Source organism: Poecilia formosa, unplaced genomic scaffold (genome assembly GCF_000485575.1).
Source record: "Poecilia formosa unplaced genomic scaffold, Poecilia_formosa-5.1.2 Scaffold192, whole genome shotgun sequence".
In the NCBI taxonomy this organism is placed as follows: Eukaryota; Metazoa; Chordata; class Actinopteri; order Cyprinodontiformes; family Poeciliidae; genus Poecilia; species Poecilia formosa.
Window position 1 is genome coordinate 1062500 of NW_006800131.1, and position 20349 is coordinate 1082848.

Sequence of the window (20349 nt, forward strand, 5' to 3'; positions counted from 1 at the left end):
ATTTCCTTTATGTTCCAAAATGTTTCCTCTGAAATGTTTTCATCCAAGAGCCAAAAAAATAAGTTATAGCACCTCTAGGTAGCATGACTTAATGACCTAATATAGACTGAAAAGACTTGCTGCAGTTAAAAATTTGATTATTGTTATTGTAAAGGAAAAATACTTCCCTTTGTATTGTACAACTGTTAATTAGTATTCATACATACATTTAATTTTAGATCTAAAACACAAAAGCCTTCTCCAAATGAGTCTATCCACCTTATAAGCTGAAAGTGGGTCAGAGTTGAATACACAAGGTCTAATTTATTAAACAGAAATAAAAATATTTCAAAAGTGTGAACCTTTATCCAGTGATCACATCTAGAGGTGACAAAAACCTGTCAAATTAACACAATTTAAGTGTGAGTGAATAAACCTTCGCATGTTCCTAAACATCTCAATCTGGGAAACAGCTGCAAGCTTGTCTACGAGTTTTGGAAGCTTTAGATGTGTTTATGTTTTTCATACGAAGTCGAAGCACGTACAGATTCAGGTGATATGTCGCAGTGTTAAATGCCATGCTTGCAGAGTCGTCGAACAACCGCAGCTGCTGCAGAAATCAGGAACATGATGTTTCAAACAGCAACATGTGCATGATTTCCTGAGCAGGTGGATCACTTCCTGTCTGACTGCAATCCATCAGAGCCTCGATGTGGAAGTGTGGGATTATCAGACCATATCCATCAGGCTATAGGCAGAAGCATAGTTTTATTGATCAACTAAATCATTATTGGCTTTTTCTTTATATTGTTTCAAGCCTTTGTGCTGCGACTGCGATTAGACAAAGACATTGACTAACGTACACAAGTAGCTTAAACTATATGATCAGTGTTTTATATAAACCCAAGGGGCCATTTTTACTTATTGCGCCTGGGTTCTTTTACATGCTTTTGGTCTTCTGTTATCTTTAGATAATTTTGCAAGAAGTTTTTATGAAGAACGATTTAAAATTACATTAAAACAGATTACTAACTTTATATCACTTTACTGATCAACTCACATCCGAAAGACTTTCCCATTTTGCACATTTTTGTACTTTTGTGGGGTCTCTACTGCTTCTAAAAGCAGCCCAAGTATTAAAAAAACCACACCAAATAACCCCAGTGAAAGCCCAACCTGTTACCTAGCAACCATGCCGAAGCACAGCCCGTTACCTAGCAACCATGCAGAAGCCCAGCCCATCACCAAAGCTGAGTTCCAGCATATTTTGTCAGCTGGTTTTACTACTGTATGCGCTGTACAAGGGCTACTGGAAAAGACAAGCGTTTTATTGTTGACTCACCATTCACAAACCACTTGCGGCATTGTTGTTGATTGTGCTGTAGGCTCCATTTCTGTTTTTCAAAGACATACGGTTGTATAATTGCACACCTGTTTGCAGCCATTTTCATGTGCGAGTGGAAACATTGAGTTCTGGAGGAATGGCCAGCAGCAACTTATTTGGATTTAACTTTGTAGATTCATGTATGAACCTATGAATGATGTATACACAAATATATAAATATAAGAAATCAGCAAAACAAAATGGAAAATGAAAATCATTAATCAATATCAAAGAAGAGCTTTAAGAAACCAATAGCTAAAATAAATCCTGAGCAGTTTAAGCAGAAGCCAAAATAGACTAGAATAACCTGAACAACCTAGAAACAGACATCAGTCCAGTTATTACTGCTAATAAAGTCCAGCTATGCTCTCATTTCACATGGCCACACTTCCTGTGTGCCATCATGGAGAGCCCACTGATAGAGCGAGCTCCAGCAAAGAAGGGGACATTTTTAATATCTAGACTTAAGGAATGAAGGTTATATCCAGTAATTTGAGTGTGTGTATCATCAGGTTCTGGGCAGAACAGGTACAGTGGGGAAACCCAGAGTCTGCCCTGGGCTCACTTCCAATTGGGTCGCACCAGAAAAAGCTCCAGAGGGAGGCACCTGGGAGGCATCCCTATCAGACGCCCAGAGCAGCTCAGCAGCAGGTAACAGCTGTTAAATAAAGCAGCTAAAGTTCTCACCCTGCTGGAAACGGCGCCGGTCATTTCAACCCTGCATCATTTCCTACCTGGAGTTTTTCATCGCTCTGTAACTTTCTCTAGTGCGAAGCGAAGCTGACGTTGCATTAATTAATGCCTGTGAGGGGGACGACGTCTACCCGCTTTGACAACAGATGAGTTCATGTAAATTTCTATGTTCCACTCAGTCAGTCCACCAGGATGTTTCTTAGAGCTACTTTGGTTTCGTCAAAGGTCAAAATCTGTCACGGTTTGTAAGAGTGAACTGGCCCAAACATGAACAAGAACCACAATAGATTTTACAACTAAAACAAATTGGAAATGAGAAAACCACACAAAACATAAGTACAAGAAAAATAAATGTAATTTGAACTGTTTTGTTAAGTGTTAATTTGTTTAATGGGCTTTTTACCTGCCTGATATCCAACCAGTTCATGTCTGGTTCTTCATTCCCATTTATTTGGCAGCAGAGGCAACAGAAAGTAGTTCAGCAGATTAGATGTTTGATAATTAATAATAATCTGGAGAAATGTTTCTGTTTAGCATCTAGTACTTATCGAGCCTTTCTATAGAAATAGTTTATTCACAAAGTGACCAGTTTTCATCCTTCATTGCTTTTGATTCTTGTTTTCTTCTTCTGTTTGCTTTTTAAGCTGTTTGTCCACCATTATTCTATTCTATTCTATTCTATTCTATTCTATTCTATTCTATTCTATTCTATTAGAAGCAGTACCTTTCAATTTGCTTGTCTACAATAACTTTGATGGCATTTCTACACGTTTCAAACATCACAACAAATATTCCATGACACAAACTCATTATACATCAGTTTTTATCTTGCTTCCTTTAAAATTATTAAGTTTTTACAAAAAACAGAAACATCATAGACACACAAAACTTTAAAATCTGCCTTTTTTCCCCCAGCAAAGTTTCCCAGATGTTGCGTTTTATGAGGTCTACCAACCATCAAGTTATATGCTCAGCAGCTGTTCCCTCACCCTGTGGATCGGTGTGTGGTTTATATGTCCACATTAATATTGATAGAGAGCCATATGAGCCACATCTCCTGCTTTTTGCCTCTTAGCCGTACCCAGCTTGTTCTGATCTCTCTTTCCATGCAACACAAGAAACACGACGAATAAACAGAAAGGCTGTTTCGGCTCAGAGGTTGATGCATTTCTTCCATCTTTAACTCCGTGTGGCTCCGGCGGGAACGCTCCCGCGATCCGATGAAGGCTCCCCTTTATGAAACTCATTCAAAGTGTGTGTTTTATGACATTTGCTGATGTGATTTAGTGTCTGTGTTCGAGCCCAGAGGGGTTGAACGCGTCTGATTTATTGATTCTATTCCGACGAGAGCGACGACTAAAAGCTGCCGAAGTGGCAGGGAGAAATGGAAACGCTCATGCATTTATTTATGTCATGCATTTCATTCTTTTGGGTCGTGGTGACAAATCCCTCCTCCAGCTGGTGTTTAATATTTGGACTGTATATAGGTGCCTCAATCTGCTGTGGCTGTGGCTCTTTCCCTGAAAAGCATCATATAACTCAGACAGCTTTACAAATTACAACATCCACTAGATCCAAGAGGAGTGCTGACTGAAATTTGTTTACAGTACATAGAAAAATAAAACCAAATGAGGTTTAAAGTCATGGATTTCTGTTTTTTGATCCCAGGGGGGAAATAAATGTGTGTATCTGATGTACAAATTGGGATGTTTTCAGTGTATAAACAAAACAGTAATTCAGCTGACTGATATTCTCAGTGTTTCCCATTAAGTTTCTTGTTTTTTTTTTGTTTGTTTTTGAGATTTTGCACCTTGTTGCAAAACATTTCTGAGAAATCACGACCAAAAACCAGGCAATCAGGTTTGAAACCCAACCTGGAGATGTTTTGAACCCACCAGAAGACTGATGCTTGTTGTTTGCATCTGTAACACGGCTATGGAGATGGATGATCTCAAATTTTCCTCTGCTGCCACTGAAGAGAGCTTCTGAATTACCTGGACCCCCTGCTGCTTCCTGCTTCCCTACATGTCAGTGGAAATGTGGGCGAGCGTTGTGGTTGGGAGGGAGGACGGAGTAAACATGCAGAGATTGCAGTTTAATCAGCCACACAGGAACATTAACACAAAGCACAACTGGAAACTTATTTCCCCAGATATTGGCAGCTCTCATATCCTTTAATTTGTTGTTTTTCATAAACAGAGTTGTGAGGGAGGAGGAGGAGGAGGATCTGACGAAGGGCAGACAGATAAACGGACAGAGATGCAGCAGAGGGGATTTGCTTTCTAATCTAGGTGCTGCATTTGCAGTACCTCCTTCAGTTTTCTTTCTTTTTTTTTTTACTTGACTCTAATTATCCTGCTGAGAAATAAATTCAGTTTGTGAGCCGGAAATTTAATTGAAGTTTCCTCCAGGAAATCATTTTACAACAGTGGGACGCACTCTGGAGTAGACAAGCCTCTTCCTTATACTGATACCAGTGTCAGTAGGTACATTTCCAGCAAGCAGTGTAGAAATTAGACAACTCAGACCTTAAGTGTGCAGCGGAGAAAATAATTAATGAGCGCCTCAGCCTTTATTTTTGTAACTGTATCTCTACCTCAACATGAATCCCAACAAAGAAACGTCTGCAAAGAAAGTAAAACAAGCTAAGAGTTTCCATGGCTCTGTTTGGGCTCTTATCTGTCTTACTCTTACCAAAACTGTCTCCATTCAGCCATTATTTAGTTCACCATTATGCTCAGAGATAACCAGCATGTTCCCAGTCCAGACTCCGTGGTTGCTGTGGTTTATCTGAGGTGATGTGCAGTGCTGCCTCTCCTCCAAACATGATGAGTCAAATTTTACATTTAAACTGTACAAGTTTGGGTTTTTCTGGCCACACTGCATCTCAAAAGTGTTTAACTGTTTTGTCAAAACATTTAAATTAGCTTCAGGAGGATTTTTGTTCTGCAGTGAAGAATAAGAAACCATGGGTTTCTTGTGCTATCTAGACCAGGATCCATGTCAATAAACTGTTTTATTGATTATACTTGAGAAAACATTTAATACAAAAGTAACTTTTTTTAAGAGAGAAGACCAGAATTTCTTGTATTTCCATTTTGCCACAGCTTATTGTGATAATTCACAAGAGGACACATATTTAGATTTATGAGGTAAGGTGTATTGAGAAACAATCCATTTGTTTTAGATGCACTTAAAGAAGTAGAAGCTTAAATAATAGGTTCAAAATGACAGTCTGTTGAGTTTTATCTTTATGATCCAGACTTCGTCATTTTGTTTTTCAGTTTTGTTGTTCTGTTCATGCCTGTCTGATTATCTTAGCGTTTGGTCGTGCCTGCTGTGTTTTCTTGTGTTTAGTTCGTTATTAAAGTGAATCCCAAGGTGTTAAATCTTTATCAGTTGCTTGTTTTCCCTCTGCTCCTGCAGTCATGCTCTGCATCAAAACACCTAGTTAATTAGACTCAACGTCACTCCTTTTAAATTGTATGTTTTCACTCTTCGTTCACTTATCTTGGGGTTTCCCAAACCCCATGTGGTATGGGAGCAATGAAGCACAATTCATTATTAATCTGCATTAGAGGACCTTAAGACATCTCTCTCCACATTTGCTTTAAAGTTTGTCAAAAACTTTAACATTTAATCAATGTCAATCTGATTAGACATTAATCAGATTGTTGATTAATGTTTCATTGATTATGTTTCAAAAGCAACTATAAACAGATGATGGGTTTTTAATCTAGATTTAAAGGCATTCAGTGTTTCGGCTGTTCTGCAGTTTTCTGGAAGTTTGCTCCAGATTTGTGGTGCATAGAAGCTGAATGCTGCTTCTCCATGTTTGGTTCTGGTTCTGGGGATGCAGAGCAGGAACAAGCTAATACATATTTAGTGTGTTGGTTTACTTCATTATGGTATTTGTTTATGATTATTTGGCATTCAGCCTAGATTCGAAACTGAGTAAAAATTTTTATTTCAATTTAATATATCAGTTACTTGAAGAAGTTATGACTCTTATTGTGGATAGTCAGTCAGAAATTCACAGCGACTTTAAATTGAACGAGAGGCACGCCGTCCCGCTCTCTGATTGGCTCCAGTCAATCTATTATGATAATGAGGAGGGCGTGGTTCGGGGCCAGGAGACGCTGGGCTGCTGAGAAACGCCTCATTGTGTGGTTTGACCCGGAGTTGGCGCACCTCGTCCCCGGCTCAGTCTCCGCGTGGTGGATTTATTTGCAAGAACCTCTCGGTGCCGGCTGGGAAAGGATCCTCTTACCGGCTCGGTCCCGGTGTGATTTTGGAAATAAGCGGAACGGCTGTGGATTAATGTGAATGTTCCGGCTGAACGGACTAAGCCTCAACGGAGTCTGCAGACTGAAAGGTGCGTTTCTACTTGTTCTTAGGGAGCTTTTCCCTTATAAACGGTGAACAGCGTCTTTTCCCCACTCTGCGTGTGTGTGTGTGGGTGTGTGTGTGTGTGTGTGTGTGTGTGTGTGTGTGTGTGTGTACGCGCGCGCGAGCGTTCACGGCTGAGTGCAGTTTCATAGAGTGAGTATCTGTGCGATAAACGGATTAAATAGTTGTTTTCTTGTGACCTTTGTTCGTGCTCGTGGTTTTCTCACGAAGCGCGTGCGCGTTTCACACCTCCGACTGACACCTGCCGGTCAGCTGGACGTGAGCTGGACGTGAGCTGGACGTGAGCCGCGCAGCTGACCGACCAAACTACCTCCGACACGTGCATCTGCAGGAGCCGCGCACCTTCAGTCGCGGCTCAACTTCGGTCCCAGTCCGTCTGTTGGCTCGCTGAGGCTGGTGGCTCTGGGTGCGTGTGTTTGGGAGGCAAATCCCGTGAAAACGTTGCGCTAAGACACCCCTAACGGCGGGATTTGGGTGGATGTCTTTGTCTTCCTCTAAGACGCAAGGTGGATTGTCAGTGATGGGTCTCACTGGTGTGGTTTTTGTCTGTGTGTGGGTTTGGACTGCTTCGGTCCCGGTCCTCCCACAGCCGCAGAGTCCCCTCTCAGCTCAGCAGAGGTGATATTTGAGTCCAGAAATCCTCTTGTTCTGGTTCCAGGTACCTGGCGGCGCACAGCTGCGAGCGGCGTTTATGCTCATCAATGATTCATCCACAGGGGGATTTTAGTCTCCCGAAAGGACCAATCACTGAACCGATCAATATTTCGTATAGCCCGTATAGTCAAACAGTTTCGATCGGATAGGGTTTCGGGAATATCATGCGTACTTTGACTTTTCTGAGATTAAAAACCCTGACGTCACGTCATGCTTAATATTGTTTTATTTAATATTTTTATAGTATCAATTGTAAATCATCCAACTGTTTTGCTGCCTTTAAACGGTTTTCTTCACTTGGGAATATTCCTGGTGTTGCCACACCAGCTTCACTCTCACACGTTGGCAGGTTGATGGCCTGAGGGTGGAGAATTTTGATCATTTTGCTAATGAGGTGGATGACTTCTGCACCTCCTGGTTCATCAGTCAAAAAGATGAAATTAGCAAGGACCCAGGAGCTCCCATTAGGAAGCCTGTTTTGTTTTTGTTAGAACATTGAGACCAAAAGAGCTTCCCACTAGTGAAGCAAAGGAACAAAATATCATCCCAAGTGGTTGATTCTTGCCATATTATTTTCTCAGTTCTCATTTGTGTCTTTAGTTGTAAAGATTTTGGCAAAAGCAGTAAAAAAGAGGATATAATCTTGACATTTAGGAAGCTGCTAACCAGTATCTCGGCAGCAGATTGAGGAATTAAGATTCATTTTCCCAGTCTTGGTGATCTTAAGTTCTAATATGGCACACTGCATGCTTTGTTATCTAAAAACAACTTCCTCTGCGGTATATTTAGTTTCTCCCACTGAGCTCTTTGGTTGGTTAGGATCGCTCTAAGCCAGGGGTCCCTGACCCCGCTCCTCAGGGGCCGCTGCATGTCCTGCATGGTTCAGGTGTTTCCTGCTGCTACACACCTGGTTTAAATGAACTGCTGGGAGTTACCCAGCTCCAGATATACACATCTGGAGAGGAAACGCACCTATAACATGCAGCGCAGTGATGAGCATCAGGTTTGGGGAATGATGAGGTCTGAATACATTTATCAGGCACTGGTAATATTCATCTTAAACTGTACATCTTTAGACTCTATTCTTGTTGTTTTTAATTGTTGTTTTGTCATAGAGATAAATGAGAGACAACACGACCACCACACTAAATCTGCAAAACTTTAATTTGGAAAACTCTTAATAAGCTGGGAGTCACTGCTGAGACACTGCCTGGCAGTTTAAGGGTAAAATTTCAGAGTAAACATCCTAAATTGTCCCTAATTGGCTTCCTTCGGCCTCTCATTAGCCAAACTGCGTGCAGATTGATGAATATTAAGGCTAATTTATTTTACCTTTGGTAAAAGAGCAGCTGCTCTGAAGGTCATCCTCTTCTTCATTTGTGCTTTATTTTTTTTCCCCCACTCTCGTTCAGAAGTAAAATTTCAGCCCACCGTCGCTTCAGGAAGGTTCCACAATTAGCCGCCCTTCTGAGCGGGATATTGAATCGGTAATGTGGCCGTTGATGCTTTTTGGCATCAGGGTTGTAGCAGGGCTGCGGAGGACGACGTCAGCATGCAGAGTTACCGCTGCATGTCGGGCACAGACTGTAATCCGTCAGTGAATGCAAACAAGTTAATATATGTGGGAGGAGATGGGGTCTAATGGAGGTTAAATACACATTTACCGCTATTTTACAAGGAAAATGACTGCCGGCGGAATCTGATTTAAAAGCCGGACATAAATGTTTATGAGCTGATCATATCTGAGTGTGCAGAATAATGCGAGGTTGAAACAAGAGACACAGGAGTGGATGGGTAGAAAACGACCTGCTGCTTGGTCCTTTTTACATGGATTAATTTGGGGTTGTAGTTTGAAGGGGTAATCTTTGCAAATGTTTGAAAGTGTTGTAAAAAAAAAAATAGATGCAACTGCTTTTACCCTTTAGCCAAATGTGAATTTTTAAACCAAAGTGGTGTGCTTTTAATCACATGGACTCTTTTGAAAAATAATTAAATTGTTACATTTTACCACTTGTTATGCCATTCTCCTGGGAAATACAAATGCTGTGACAAAAGCAAAACTGGATTTATGGCCAACAACTGCTAATGCCTCCCAGGGACTAGTCTGTAAGCTACGATAACAAATGGATGGCACTACATCGGGTCCTGCAGCCACAGCATCTGATGGGCTCAGAGACAACTTGGCTTCCTTCTTATTCTCTGAACTTGTTCACCACACGGCAGTGATGGGATTGGAGCTGCTAGTCATCTTAAAGATCAGCAACAATAAAGCTAATCATGTTTGTTTTTTTTGGCCTGTTTGTTGTGATGTTAGCTAATAAGCCTCTGTGCTACATGGCGTGGATGTTAACATCTCTAGAGGAGGAAACGTGATTTCATTAGCATTTCAGTTTTCAGAAAGTAATGTGCATCCAATTACTGATGATGAACACTAATCTTTGCAATCTTCCAAAAATGTTGAGGATTGTTACTTCTATCCTTCCTCGTTTCAGAACATAGCTTTTTTCAGTCTCATGTTTTTGTAAAGCTTTGAATGAGTTTTATTTTTTCTTAGGAACTGTACTATTAAAAGATTTAGAGGGGGGATGTTATGCAAAGTTGACTTTCCTGAGCTCTGTCATTTTATAATGTGGTTCCCTGATAAAGCACGTACCCAGATTATTTCTCTGATTTATTCATGCATGTTTGAGAAAACCTGGATCCTCCAGTGGCAGGCAGCCATTCGGTTGTTCATACCATTTCCCTAAATCTCCTCATTGGAGCTTCAGTCCCATTGGAGTTGGGTTGGGACCCAGCATCCAGTCCACAGAGCCTCCCCTCTTTCACACTGCTCCACCAGACTAGTGGCAGCAGCAATTAACAAACACCTGGTGAACTTAGAAAGGTTGTAAACGACCAATATCCAGGTATCAGATACGGGTATAATGCAAAGTGTCATTTCTTCTAAGTTGTTTTTGGTACATTTTCATAACTGCAGGTAGCACATTCACTTGATGTGCCTGGAAATCACAACATATGTGATTTAGCATGTTTTAAAACCTAGACAGATGGCTACATAGAATAAAACATCAACTTTGAAGGACTGTTTTGTTTTTAGATGAATATTCTTAAGTTTCTGTTCCTTTGTGCAGCACATCCTTTGTAACTACATAGTCTAATTTACATTATTAATGTAAATCCACTGATGTTTTATTGATCAGAACCGGAGTAGATCATTACAGTAACTACAGCTTGTTCTTCTATGTTGGACTGAACACTTCAATAATTTGGACCTGTTGAAAATTGGGCACTAATTGTTCCAATAATTTTTAATTTTTTTTTTACTTGGTGTTTGTTTTAGCATTGGAAGCGTTTTTATGGCCAGAACACGTGAAAAACAATCAATGCGCTCCATAATTTATGACTATGGATTTTGGAATCTCATTTCCTCTTTTTACTGAATTTGGTTGCTCAGATGAAAAGCAAGTCCATTTCTGGATTTTATTTGTTTTTAGCCTTGTATTGAATCTAACAAGGCGGTTTTGTTTTAGGAAAATGTCAGATTGAAGTATTTAGTAAGAGACAAAGTACTTTCTACTAAAATTTGAGATTTGGTTGTTTTGCTATGGGGTTTCTCTCCATTGTTCTCGATCATCATTGTTTTTCTAGGCTGTCCTCACTTTGAGGTCAAAGAACAGACGTTTCTTTGTCAAACACACAATATAAACCTGGATTGACACCAAAAACACTTTTTCCAGTCTCCTTCTGTTTCTCCCCCCCCTTTTTTTTCATCTCCCTTGCAGTCTAGCCTCTCTGCTTTATTGTTCAGCGTGAAGGTGCTACAATCTGAAACGTCTCTTTGTTGTGTTTGAACCCATTCTAAACGATCACCTGCCTCATCACAATCCATCAGCAGGGCAGCCCGATCAGCCGGCTGCGTGGCTCGCCGCTGCCCGTTCATTGTGTGGGTTAACCTTGGGGTGCGTTTGGACACAATAACCTGCGAGTCCCCGGTGGGCGGGCGGCGAAGAGGAGGAAGCGGAGAAAATAATGTTATTCCAGTGCAGGAAGATTAGCCGCGTCGCTTTGAAAGCCTCCAAACTGCCGCATGTCATCAGCTATTATGTTCTCTGCGCAAATCTGTGCCGCGGGACTCGCCTTTTGTTCTAATCCTGTGTTTGTGTGTGTGTGTTTGTGTGTGTTTTGATGTAGCAGAGGCTGACTACAGGATACATAATCAGGCACAAATAATAACCTATTGTCAAGGGTGCATCTCTTTCCGAATGTTAATTTCCTTGGCTTTTATCGTCTCCGAAGAAGAAACTTTGTCGCATGAGCAAAAGAATCAGAGTTGAACAGAAATCTGGGGTTCATCCATTTTCACATATGAGTGATATCTATCATGCACGCTTTAGATTTTGTTTTGAATTCATCCCAACGCCGGCTTAGGGTGTGCACAATTAAAACCAGGTTAAAGAAGGTTGTCATCCTGACATGTGTTCTAAAAAAATGATTTAAAATGACTGTAGTAGCTGCATGTTGCATTATTTAAAGATTAGCTTTACTGTTTGCTTTAATTTTGCAGGTTTTGACAGAGAGCATCTTTGATTATTTTATTTACTGCTGTGCATTGTGTTAAATGAACCTTTGCCTTTATCAAAATGTTGATTTTGAACTTTTAAAAATGTTTTTATCCAAAATATCAGTATTGGAATTCTGTATTTGGTCAATTGGAGGGGCTGTAAATGTCTACCCAAGAAAAATGTTTGGAAAGAAATGGCCTTAAATGTAATCTATTGGCGTGTTTTCCTCATGTGCATCCTTAGACAACAGTACAATAGGTGGTTTGTTGTGACAATTCAAGGTTGCTTGCAGACTTTGTTCTGGGTTAAATTCTGCTGGAAGAGAAAATGCTAACTGTCTGCCAAAGCAGGAGGATTGTAGAAAGCTCTGCAAGGCGCATCCCGTTTTATTTCCTTGCACAGATGCATCAGTCTAATTTTCCTCCTTCCCCTTTATCTTCATAAACGAGCTTTCATGTACCAAGAGTTTATCACTGTCAACAGATTGCTTCTGACAATATTTATCTTTGCCATGAAAATGAATGCTTGAGTTGTGTAAAACGGTCTGAGACGGAGTCCGAATGTACTTTAAATATGTCAACGCATTTATTAAATGTCATTAGTTCTTGTCAGAAGTAGCTAAAATGCACGGATGGATTTAAATCCGATCAGAAATGTTGTGTGATCTGAAGGCTCTGTTTGGTTTTGCTTTAAGGACAATGTTGAGAAAATAAGATTCAAAAGTGATTTAGCTTTAAAAAGATTACAATTTCTTTTATTTTCCCATGTCGCCCATCCAGTCAGACAAGTTCCAGATATTTGCTCATCTTGTAATTTTCTTCAGTTGTTTATCAGAAGCTGCTTTCAAAAGAGGCAAAAATATCATTAGTAGCCTTCATTGGCATAATGTGCCGTCATGATGGCAGAGAGGTTTGAAGTGTTGCACTCGACTGTGTCGTCGAAGCCAGGACTGCTGAAGAGGCTCCAGCCTCAAAAGCTGAGAAGTAAAGTGCTGAGCCTTAACTGCCTTAACGTTTACTTTCTTTGGAAAATGCAGCTGCAAAAGATGTGCCTTGTACCAACCAGGCTGAAACGGTCCACCAGTTTGCTAGAAATCTGCCTTTGAAATGACCTAATGTGATTTTTCCACAGAGTAGGAATAAGATTTTTTTTAATCTAATTTGGAAGTTGAGAGTCAAATCTTGAGATTATTATCTTGATATTTGTTGCATAGAAATGTAAAAGGTTTGGTTTACATCTGCAGGCAGGTTTTAAACCGTCGTGTTTGTAGTTTTACACCTTTACCAAGATAACAACAAGGTGTCGGTCCGGCTGCAGGACGCTGGGCCTGAATGTGACGCGTTCTGTGGATTGCTCCATAAAACTGCCCACCGCGGCTGGTGAGCAGATCCGGATGAGTAACAGGTGCATTAAAGACGGCCTCAAAGGTGGATTGTTGATCCATGAAGCCGCAGGAGGCAGACAGGCATCGTGGCCTCGGATGGTTCAGAGAATGAGGCGTGAAGGCCAAATCGCTGCTGTAATCGGCCTGAAAATACGACTCCAGTCCCGAGGCCCGGGCTTTACTGTCAGGCCTCTTCACCGTAATATAGGACCGTAATCGCTTGTGATGCTGCCGCTGACGGATAAAGTGCTCCCATTACAAAGGCCCCTGGTGCTGCTGTCTTTGTCTTTTACATGGTAAACTGCTTTGGTCGCTCTGAATTTGTATTTGGATATTTTTCCCTTGGAGGAAAAAAAAACTACAAACTTTTTGTGCATCTAAAACACCACTGAAAAGGTAAGAAAGAGAGAAGAAAGGGGTTAAGTTCTGACATTCTGTGTATACAGAACAAGAGTTAAACCATTGTATAAAAAGACACATCTCCCTCCTCATGCAGTTTAAAAGTCAATTTTATAAAATACTAACCTGTGAATCTCTGTGAAAGATAATAAAAAATATTCTGACCAACGGAAGTAATTTTTTTTCATCTGACATTAAATCTTAACCATTTATGCTTTAGATCAAGTGTGTCAAACTCGAGGCCCGGGGGCCAAATCTGGCCCGCTGGTGTGTATGCATGTGGCCCTCTAGACTCCAAATTACATGAATAAATCCCTCCAGTTTTTTTTTTTACCAATCTCTGAAATTCACACAAAATCAACAAATCCCCACATTTACCCTGATTTTTACTGCAAATTGTTCTTAAATTAGATCAAAAGCGGCAACTAATGTGAAGCACATTTAATATTAAACGTTGGTGCAAATATCGTAGATATTCTTTACAAATATTTCTAATTTAACACAGCAAAATCTGTGACTTTGCAAAAAAAATCATAAAACCCTGGATGATCAGCGTGAAAAGATCAAATTAATTTTAAGATGCGCTTACTGAATGCTGTAGCTAACAGCTACTTATTATTACTTTATTAATATTTAATTGGTTTCATCAGTACATTCTGACACAGCTGGCCCTTTAAGAACATTCAGATTTCTGATATGGCCCAAAATGAAAGTGACTTTGACACTCCTGCTTTAGATCAAACAAAAAGATCATGTACTTCTGGTTTCATATACATTACATGCTGTATAAGCTACATTTCTGCTTTATGCTTTTCCACAGTCATGCTATTTTCCAATTTAACTTTATAAACCAGCTTTTTAAAAAATAACAAATGTGTGCTTTACTGAGTGGTATTGACAAACTGATTAGAGTCTTTTCATAGATTTGTGCAGCCAAAATGGTTTGTCAGGTTTCTCTTTAATAGCTGTGTTTCTACATGGAGAAAAACAGATAAAATATTGAATGAATGTAATTTTCCTGTTAAACAATTTAGATTTCCTTTTAAAATAATTGCCATCTCCCCCCTGGGTGTTAACTAGAACAAATGTTCCTGTTATCTAAAGAAGATTTAATGTTTTATTGCTCATCATAAGCAGCTAGTGCATTTCCAAAATTGGGAGAAAATGTGTGAAACTACCAAGAAAGGAACAAATCCCTTCATAGTAGAAGCTTTCAGTGGCTTTGTGGACCATCCCTGTTTCTGTAAGGCTGGAAGTGTGTAAGCTGTTATTCCACCATGGCTGGTTTAAGGCAGAGGTGTTGAACTCATTTCTGTTTTGGCCAAATCCAGGTCATGAAGGCTCTTAAAGGGTATTGATAAAACCTGATCACAAACTGGTAAAGCATCAATCAATTCTTAAAATTAAAAATCATTGAACATCTTTTCAGTCCCTCCAGGATTTTGTGATGCTGTTTGTTACTCGATGCATAGATCTTGGACTTTAATCTGACGTCGATTAAAGCTGAGGCAGCTGTTTAGTACAAGTGAGAGGTTTTGAGAAAAATCTGCAACAAACTTCCACTTATTCATTAGTGCAAAAAAGTGCAGGGATTTGTTGATTTCTGTGAATTTCAATGATAATTCTGAAGAAACCTGAGGCACTGATTGATATAATTTGTTTGACAGTAAAGACATAAAAACTGCATTAATTTCATAAAAAATATTTAAGCACGCTTGGTGTTTAGTCTAGATTCTAGAGGGCCACAAAAAAAGCTACGGCGGGCCGGATTTGGCCCACGGACCTTGAGTTTAACCTGAATCTTGGAATCCAATGCATTTCCTGCATGCACTAAATTAATTGTCCTTGTAATGAACATTTAATTAGCACTTCTTACCTTTTACGATTCAATGTTAATTGCATGCAGAATACATTACAACCTCTGCTTGTGAATGTATTGCTGCAGTGATTAAAATACATTAGCAGCTAATAATTGTAGACGGTCTATGAGCACAACAGTTGGTGAATGTGACAGTCTGTGTGAGACCTGGAATACAGGCGATCCGATCGCAACAGCGTTCCCGTTTTCCAGTTTTGGGAAAAGGACCCTGATGAGCCGCTGATCCAGCAGCACTCTGACCAAATGCATCCCAGATTTCAGAAACATTCAAGAGCTTCCTGGAATGATTAAGTTGGTGAAGTGGGATTTGTGAACATAAAGCCTGCTTCAGAGGCTGCGTTAAAGCAGAGTGCATTATGGGTCGCTTTGCCTAGACTGAAGAGTATTGAAGAGGTTTTGAAGCCTCATCAGTGATCTACAGGTGTCGCTCCAAACGTTTTCTCATTACCAGGCTTATTGATGATGCTCAAAAGAAATTACTTCTGCTGTTTGGGTCCCAAAACGCCTCAACGTAGAAAAATGGAAAGGCCATTTTAAACTACTTTGTCTGGTTAATCTAATTTAATGAATTAATGAATTTATTGTCTTTGTGTGATGACTGTAAAAATGGCAGCACATTTTATGCTCTGATTACATAGAAACTGGTTTGTGCAGTCTCTTTTTTTTTCTTTGAAAACACTGGATATATGCAGAACATCAGGTCTGATGTAAGTGAAGCCTTTCAGTGAAGCGTTGGGTCTTGAGGGTCTAGTTGAGGAAGAGTAGCAGATGGGTAGGCTGTAACTGTATGTAACTCTTTGTTAATTAGCAGTTTCTTCATTTGATCTTTTAAATATGTTAATGTTTAAATAGGCTCTGCTCTGCTCTAGCCTCCAACGAATAGTTATTCTATATGTTTAAACCTGGAATAACAGGGGAGTTATGAAGCTCCAGCTCTGAGGTTTGTGGATTTCTGCTGATTTCAGAAACATTGTTTTATTCTCGTTTTGGTGACTTTAGGACCTCCTCAGTCCTCATGTGACTCTGTGTCTCCCTCACAGTTTGTTAATCAGCTAACAGCTCATTAGTGTGTGTTGGCTCTGGAGACTTGTGACCTTCTCTCCAATTAAAGTTTCCACGTTAATCTCACCATGCCTCTTTCTTTGTTTCCAATCCCATCCTCTTTTTGTGTCCTCCTTAGTTGTTTATCTCTAAATTGATTTCTAGCAGTCTAAAAGTATGTAGGCTTTAGTCACTTCTTTTGCTTTCTCTTTGCAGGAAAACATTGGGTGTCTTGAGATTTGACCCTTTTTCTCAGCTTTGCTCCTCTATAATCAGACTCATTGCTGCCAGAGCAGTTATTTGGTCTACCTTAGTCAGTCAGATGTGTTTTTCTCCCTTTGGTTATAGCTTACTTCAAAAAACAAAACAAAACATGGTTGACGGTCCTCTGTTTCTTCAAACGCCAAGATTCCAGTGTGAGCATGCTCATGTTTTTTTATTTTTATTTAGCACTTTGCCCACAGAAAGTCGGCAGCTGGGAGTATTTTTATTTTATTTTTAGTAGGGCTGAACAATAAATCAATAACAATATATATATATATATGGCGATAAATGTGATCAATATGAAACGATAATGCATCTGATGTAATCAATAATTTCTCTGAACTCTGATCCAGAACCGCACAGCATTCTGGGGGATGTAGGCAGAGGCTCTCGACTTCTCACGGCCAGCTAAGCTAGGTTGGTGGCATCAGCTCGCTCACCCTTTGGTTACCTAGCAACTCACTGCTTTTGGTTACCTAGCAACAACTTGTTGAGTACGTTGCGCAACAGAAGTTTAAGGTTTTGCCACCGTGTGTCAAATGCTTCAAAAGAACAAAATCAACGGCGCTGAGTGAAAACTTTGGATAAAACAGGAAAGGTTGCGTCACTAGTTTGGTCGTATTTCAGTTTAACAGAAATGAATCAATAATTTCTGATATCGACCAATATGGATATCGCCTATGTTGTGATGTTGATTAGCCATAATTTCAGTGATGCTGTGTGGACTAGAGTATGTTGGTCAGTCATGGTTGTCTGTTTCTGGGTGTGACAAAGCCATAGCAGACGGTTATTAACGATCATTTCATTTAAATCAGCTGGACGACGTCGAGGAAACATTTAAATAATGCAGCACAGTGGACACTGAGCATCAGGGTTGAGGATGGCTGGTCTAGATTTTTCTCTTCCTCTAATTTATAATATCATGCATTCAAGGAATTGTCCAATTTGAATTGATTTTTTTTTTTTTTACATTATACCCAGTTCGTCCCATTCTGAGTAGCAGAGGGCTGGTGCTTATCTCCACTGATGCATGAAAGGACGGCCACTGGGGAACATGAGACTATCAGTCTTGCACACACTCCCTCCTCTGGAATATTTAGATTATCCAGCTGAAGAAACGTGCAGGTTTTTGGATTTTGGCCTGAAACCAAAGAATCCTGGAAAAAAACCCACACAAACACTCTGGAGGACAAAGCCATCTCCACAAACAAAGGCCATAATTTGAACATGGAAACTTCTTGCTCTGAGGCAACAGCGCTAACCACCAAATCACGGTAAAGCCCTGCTGCAGTTGAGATGGTGGCTTTAGTTCACAAACATGCAGCAAGGGTTTGGGCTTTAAAAATGGAAAAAATCCAGATTTACTTGTCCAATTATTTTAAGTGACGTCATTATATGTAAGCTTACTGTTTAAAATATTTAACTCTTTTTGGAGAGTATAGCGGGATCTTTTTTTGCATTCATTCCTGCCTTTAACGCTGTGATTAAAAGTAGAGATGCACAGAAACTGGTGTTTGAATTTCACTTAATCATCTGGTCAGGAACTAAGGCTGCATTCACACCAGCCATGTTTACTCCACTTTAATTAAACTCAGTTTACAGTTTGTTTTAGGAGGTGTGAATGTGAAATTTAACTATGATATGGACCAAAAACACTGTATTCTGGTTGGTTAATGTGAACTCTGTTGTTTGAAGCCGACATTAAACCACAGCGCCACCACAGGAGAGGAGGGGAACTGCACCAAAGTGAACTGCACCAGCTGAAAATGTAGCAAATGTTGCAATTTTGGTCCTCAATCTTAGAGTTTACCAGACCTTCAGGGGTGGAAACACTTTAGAAGTTCAATTCTTTCCTAACCAGTAACTTCACCCACTGTCTTTGCTACCAGGTCATGCTAACAGCTACTCTTCCCTGTGTGAAAGTTTTTACTGCAGAAGGAAAACTTGGTTCGCTATTTTCAAATTATTAAAAAAAATAAGGTTAAAAAAAGCGCAGAGATGTAGGAAGCTTCTAAAAAGGCAAATATATTTTCCTCTTGTGGCATGTTGGCTGTTTCTTCAGGCTGCGACCTTTAAACTGGGAGTTGGACAGAAGCGGATATTGGGAAGCTAAACGTAGTAAAGTAAGCATCTGCAGGGAAGGTAAGCACTGAATGCTGCTAGTAATATTCTACACCAATTAAGAGTTTAAAATATCGGCTCTAATATTTGTTTCTGTGCTGAATTATCAGTAAACTTTAACTGCGAAACCTCGTAAAGGCCTCATTTCTGACAAAAGGGTTAATGTTAACTCTGTTCTCAATATAGTTACTGTTGTCATATAAAGACTTGAAGCTTCGGTATAGATTTATAATTTACAGACAACGTTTTTAAAAAATACTGTCTGATGTGACTTGTGTTGGATTTAGAAGTGGTTGGACTGTTGCACTAATTCTGCAATAGGTTAAATCTGTGCTGTAATTCCTTATATTGAAGTGGTAGAGAAACCTCTCCATCATAAATGGAGGCTTACTTCTTTGAAGAGAGAAAAGCTCCTCAGCTTTGGCTGCTTTGGAGAAAATAAGTTTAATTTAAGCACTTTGCTGTTAGGACAGTTAAATTATTTCTAAGGTATTTTGCTTATGTTCTCAAAAAATCAGCACAAATCTGCAGCGTTTTGTCAAATCTGAGTGGAAATCAATAGTTAGTGCATCATATACAAAGAAAAATAACCCATTTAAACCACCATAGAGTCTCTTCTCCATTAAAAATGATCCATTAGTTACAGAGAGGGTCAAACCAGGTTGGACCAAAATGGCAGACTCTACAAGACGATTTCCTTTTCTTGACATTATCAAAACTATTCATTTTTGTTAAAGTAACAACTTTGTCCTTTTATCTCACTAAACCTGAACTTGACTTCCAGTTTCATTTCTACACCTGGGATCATTTGCTTGACACAGTGAAAGTGAACAGAAACTGTGATGTATTTCACGGTCTGCTTTTGCCCTCTAAATTCTGTGATTTCACACAAGTAAAAAAAACTTTCAGAGTAAATGCAGTTTTTCTTCTCTGCCCTCTCTTTCTTCTAAGCCTCATTAGCTCAGGAGTTGCTCTGATGGTGTCAGAAGCCACTGTGCGTTGCATCACTCTCCTCGCACGTCAGTGTCCTGATATACACATTTTTTACAGTGTGGAAGGGTGTTGCATTGCCTAGTAAATCAAAATGAGGGAATCGGCGGTTGTGTGTGCTTGCATGGATTCGGTTTCCTCTGCTTCTCCAGGCACTGCAGTGTCATGCATCAAATGTACCTGGTTGGGCTGAGCAGCGTTTGCTTGATCCTCTCTCTGTCCTTTCTGTGATCATCTTCTTGCCTTTTTGTTTCAACACTTTCTAGATAAAATGCTTCATATTGGTGATGCAATATAATGAAAACTGGCTGCAAACAAACCTGGAGGGGATTTTCCTGTTGGTTAGAATGTTGAACATAAAATTTAAGGCTTATTTTCAGAAAAAGAATAATGAAAATACTGAAAAGAGCTGCTCAAACTAGTCTAGATCCAACTTCATTAGCTGCTCCCTGATTAATATATGAAAACTTCTTTATCAGAAATGGAAATTGCCGCCTTGTGCAAATATATCTTTTTTAGATACAGTACGCATTTAAGCCGCATAGCCTAAAATTAATATCTACTGTTTATAGATTTTCTGTTATCTAAT

At 39.8% G+C, this 20349-nt stretch overlaps 1 protein-coding gene across 3 annotated transcripts in view; it reads left to right on the forward strand.

The window, feature by feature from the left end:
• Positions 1 to 6202: 6202 nt before the first annotated feature.
• LOC103147963 (semaphorin-6D-like) overlaps positions 6203 to 20349 on the forward strand; it is a 172573-nt gene continuing 158426 nt past the window's right edge. For all 3 annotated transcript variants that reach the window (XM_007566548.1, XM_007566551.1, XM_007566552.1), the window contains exon 1: positions 6203 to 6431. The gene's annotated coding sequence lies outside the window, so the exon portion shown is untranslated. The remainder of the gene's footprint in view (positions 6432 to 20349) is intronic.